Consider the following 5,695-nt stretch of genomic DNA (forward strand, 5'->3'; position numbering starts at 1 on the left):
ACTCAGGTCAGCTTTACACCTTGGACATGCATAATGCCTTCAGCTTGACTATATGTATGGGCTTATCGAACCACTGTATGGGCCTCTGAGAGCACTCTTCCTGAAACTTTTTATACTCTTTCTTTTATAAAAATGTTCTTAGCTGAGCATCAGTAGCACATGGTTATCTCAATAGATGCAGAAAAGCAGTTGACAAGATCCAACACCGCTTTATGATGAGGGTTTTGGAAAAACTAAGAATCCAGGCAACATTCCTCAATACAATAAAGGCTGTATATGACAAACCTACAGCCAGCATTATACTTAATTGTGAAAAACTAAAGCCATTTACTCTTAATGCAGGAATGATACAAGGATGTCTACTTTCTCCACTTCTCGTCAATTTAGTATTAAAATGCCTACCTACAGCAATAAGACAAGATGAAGACATAAGAGGGATCTAAATAGGAAAAGATGAAGTAAAACTCACCCACTTTGCAGATGACATGATCTTGTATTTAAAGAATGCCATGGACTCCACTATCAAATTACTCAAGCTGATTCAAAACTTTGGCAAAGTAGCAGGGTATAAAATTAACCCTCAAAAATCAATGGCTTTTCTGCATGCCAACAATGAGAAAAGCATGGGTGAAATCAGGAAAGCAACTCCATTTGTAATAACCCCACAAAAAATACCTAGGAATTAACTTAACCAAAGAAGTGAAGGACTTCTATGATGAAAACTTTAAAAACCTGAAAAAGGAAATCAAAAGAGAATTTAAAATGTGAAAATGGGAGGTTTTTCACCTCCCATGCTCCTGGATTGGAAGGATCAACATCATCATCGTGAAAATGGCAATACTTCCCAAGGCTATTTTCAAATTCAATATGATACCTATCAATATTCCAACCTCATTCTTCAAAGAAATAGAAGAGGCAATCCAACAATTCATATGGAACAATGAAAGACCCCGAATAGTCAAAATGATCCTTAACAGAAAGAACAATGGTGGAGGAATATCAATACCAAATTTCATTCTCTACTACAAAGCCATAGTAATCAAAACAGCTTGGTACTGGCACAATAACAGACGGCAGGCCAAATGGAATAGAATTGAAAACCCAGAAATGCACCTACAGACCTATAGCCTTCTAATCTTCCATAGGGGAACTAAATAAATAGAATAAAGACAGCCTCTTTAGTAAATGGTGCTGGCAAAATTGGTTACTCACTTATGGAAAACTAAAACTAGCTCCTTATATATCACCCTGCTCTACAATCAACTCCAAATGGATCAAAGACCTCAAAGTCAAAGCAGACACTCCTAAAACATTACAGGTTGGAATAGGAGAAACCCTAGGTCTCCTTAGCACAGGCCAAAATTTTCTTAGTAGACACCCAGAAATACAACAAATTAAAGAAATGTTGGACAAATGGGATTGCATGAAATGCCAGAGCTTCTGCATGGCAAAGGACATAGCTAGTAAGATCAATAGAAAGCACACAGATTTGGAGAAGATCTTCACTAGCCATACAACGGACAAGGGTCTCATATCTAAAATATACCTGGAACTCAAAAAATTAAATCTCCCAACAACAAATCCTTAAAGAACGACTGCACAATATATAAATGGGCTAAAGACTTACAGAGAAACTTCTCTGAAGAGGAAAGAAGGATGGCCAATAGACACATGAAGAAATGTTCAACCTCCCTAGCCATAAAAGAAATGCAAATCAAAACAACATTGAGATACAACCTCACTCCAGTTAGAATGGCTAAAATCAAGAACTCTAATAAAAACAGATGCTGGAGGGGATGTAGACAGAAGGGAACCTTACTGCATTGTTGGTGGGAGTGTAAACTTGTTCAACCACTTTGGAAAGCATTATGGAGGTTCCTCAAAAGGCACCACATAGAGCTTCCCTATGACCCAGCAATCCCACTTTTGGGCATTTACCCAAATGTTCACAAACAAGACCAAGCTAAAGCTACCAGCACGACTATGTTTATTGCAGCATTATTTACTATAGCTAAGATATGGAGCCAACCCAGATGCCCCTCAGTAGATGAATGGACAAGAAAATGTGGTATATATACACAATGGAATTCTATGCCTCTATCAGAAAGAATGACATTGCCCCATTTGTTAGGAAATGGAAAGGCTTGGAAAAAATTATATTAAGTGAAGTAAGCCAGGCCCAAGGAAGCATATGTCCCATAGTTTCCTTTATTTGCAATATCTAGTATATGTCTGAGTCAAGCAGAAAAGGTCAGATAAGTTGATGTTAGGGAAATGAATCTTAAGATATGTATTCACATGTTTTTTTCTTTCATTCGATTGTTTCTAACACATTTATAAGATTATTTCTTTGTAGCTTTGTATGTCTCTTCCCCACAGTATAACCCCTGCTTTCACTCTATTTGATGTCGGTATAATTTAAATAGGGATACAGGCAGACCCATTGCAACAATGAGATGTACAAGTCATTATGTCGAAAACAAACTTTACAACTTTGGTGCGGGGGGGGAGGGGAGGATTGGGGGGAGGATGGGAAGGGATGGGAAGGGGGAAAAAAAAGAACTAACCAGCACTATGGTTTGGTTGTGTGCTCACTGTGTGGAGGGGGTGGCCTGGCCTTGTGCTCACACTCACTGCCTCTCCAGCGCGGGTGAAGCCTGGATTCTACTCCAACAAAGTGAGAAGGAACCTAGGAAGGAGACAGTACACATCCTGACAGCTTCCTAAGCCAACCCACCCCCTGATGGGACAGGTCAGTGATGAGAAGGAACGGCTGTCCACTGCCTAGCAAGGCAGTGGAAGTGGCTCTTCCCCGATCTCAGCGCCATGGCCAGCATATCATGGGTAGCTAAACCCAAAGGTGAAAAATTCCCCTCATTTGCAGGGAGTAGTTTTTGAGACAAGGAAAGATGGCCAGATGCAAAGTAATGAAGAAAAGATTTCTGCATTTCAATAACTCCCTTTCCTTCTTCTCCTGCCCCTCCCCGAAAGGACTGAAACCTTTCCAACTGGAATGGGGACCTGTCTCTACTCTGAGCTAAGGCAGAATTAAATAAGCCATTGTGCCATGTGCTCATGGGTAATTAGGCATGCAATTAGACATTTCCTGTCTGGGCTGGTGTTGAACCATGGTCTTCAGATCTCAGCCTTTCTGAGTGGTTAGGATAACAGGCAGGAGCCAACATACCCAGCAGAAATATGTTATTTAAAACACTGTGGACAGCCGTTCCTTCTCATCACTGACCTGGCCCATCAGGGGGTGGGCCTCTGATTGCAGCCAGTGATCCCTGATTCAAGCTGTAGCCTAAAGTCTAACCTGAACTGAAGACTTACAGACACTCCCTCACTTGCCAAAGCTACTTACCACTGTCCTCTCAGGTGATTCTCATATATAGTAAAGTTAGAGACCTCCTGCCTTGAATGGCAAATGGATGGATGTGGTATTGATTGTGAAAACTGCTCTGAAAACCTTACAGCCCCTATGTTCTCAGTTTTAGCTACACAGTCAAGTTACCTACTGGGGAGATTTTAAAAGCTTCCCACTGCCAAGACCCTATCCCAGGCTGTGTCATCAGAAGCCCTTGGGCTAGGCCGAAGGTAGCTATGTTATTTGAGGGCTGTCTGGTGGATTCCAGCATTTGGCCAGGTTGGGGAGGTTTGGTTTTATACTTGGGTATAATGTGGTTGCAGAAATTGTGTGTGTGTGTGTGTGTGTGTGTGTGTGTGTGTGTGTGTGTGTGTTTCTGTTTGTCTGTGTCTCTGTGTTGGTCCCGGGTGCTATCACTGAGCCTCTTTGAGCTCAAGGCCAATGCTCTACCACTTGAGCCATAGTGCCACTTCTGGTTTTTGAGTGGTTAATTGGAGATAAGAGTCTTACAGGGAATTTTCTGTCCAGGCTGACTTTCAGACTTCAGTCTCCTGAGTAGCTACAGGCAGGAGCCAGTGATGCTGGCTGGCTGTAGAATTTTAGGAAGGAGGTAAGTAGCTTTGGTAAGAACTAATAGTTCTTTGTGTTCCTTGCAGGTCAGTCTACTGCAAATATTTTTTTCTCCTTGTTGAACTAAGGGCAATCTCTGTTCCTTTGCCTCTTGTTGTTGTGGTTGTTGTTGTTGTTGTGTGTGTTTATCCCAGTGCTTGAACTCAGGGCCTAGGAGCTGTCCCTTTTGCTCAAGGCTAACACTCTACTTCTTGAGCTCCACTTCAGGGGGGTTTTGTTTTGTTTTGTTGTGGGATGGGTTTTTATTTTGGCAGTGAACTATAGATAAATGTTTCATGGACTTTTCTAACTTTGAACTCGTATCTTCAGATCTCAGCCTCTTGATTAGCAAGGATTATAGATGTGAGTCATTGGTGCCTGGGACTATAAAAACATAGACGATCCTCAATGGATAATGTGATTTTCTTGTCAGCCAGAGAATTCTCCTGTTCTATCAAGGTGGGCCTCTGATTGCAGCCAGTGATCCCTGATTCAAGCTGTAGCCTAAAGTCTAACCTGAACTGAAGACTTACAGACTCTCCCTCACTCCGACCCAGGCTCACTGAGGCCTCTGTCAACTGGAGGGAACTTTCTGGAACTTTCTAGAACATTCTGACATCATCGAGTCTGTGTGACCTGAAGCAAGCAATCTTGAAGCTCCCTGTTCTTTGAGATATGGAGAGCTCTAAACCAGACCAAGGCAGTTTGCTAAGAATGGACTTGCTTTTCAATACTGTAGTCTACAACCAGGCCCCAAATGAACATCCAGCAAATACTTGATGAAAGAACTAATTGAGCAATGCAAATATGAATATCATGCCATCATTTTCCCTGGTTCATCTTTTCCCTAAATGATTTACACATTAAATCTAGTGTTCCAAGATTTGCTTGCAGTGAAAATTTTTGGATAATCTTATCCATTTCCAGCTTTAGTCAATGATGGAGATACTTGACATTTATTTTCCATAGCCGGGTTTTTTGTTTGTTTTCTGTTTTGTTTGTTTTTGTTTGTTTTTTGTTTGTTTGAACTCAGAGCATAGGCACTGTTCCTAAGCTTCTTTGCTCAAGACTAGTGCTCTACCACTTGAGCCACATCTCCACTTCTATCTTTTTTGCTGATTAATTGGAGGTAAGGTTCTTACAGACTTTCCCTCCCAGGCTGACTTTGATGAACCATGCTCCTCAGATTTAAGCCTCCTGAGTCACCAGCACCCAGCTTATACCTTCATTTTCTCTCACAAACATGTGCAGGACTATGATTAGCATAAGCAGGACAGTGGAGGAGCAATCCATTTTCAGTGGACCAAACTTGTCACCTCTGTGAACAGACAAACATGGGATTGTGCCTGGGATATCAAATAGGAGAGAGATGTTGTTCACACTGTCTAATTTCTTTCAAATTCACTTCTCTCAAAAGTCAGCTAGTAACAAAAGAGGCTTCTGAGGTGTGAATGGTTAGTGAGTAGAAAGTAGGGCTGGACTCATTATTTGCTATGAGCTTGATGCAAAGCATCTGGAAACTGTAAAGCAATAATAATAATAATTATAACGATAATAATAATAATGATAATAATTCAATATTTTTGTGTGTAATTCTAGGTTTTATCCCAAAGGAAACTCCTTCAAAGTCCCAGAAGGTACTAGAAGGGAGGCAGGGACTTTTCCTGCCAGCTGTGGTATGCGCCCAAGGGCTCTGCTGGCATCTCCTTGTCCATATAG

This window comes from Dipodomys merriami, unplaced genomic scaffold, assembly GCF_024711535.1.
Source record: "Dipodomys merriami isolate MVZ:Mamm:240054 unplaced genomic scaffold, mDipMer1.0.p SCAF_719, whole genome shotgun sequence".
Taxonomy (NCBI): Eukaryota; Metazoa; Chordata; class Mammalia; order Rodentia; family Heteromyidae; genus Dipodomys; species Dipodomys merriami.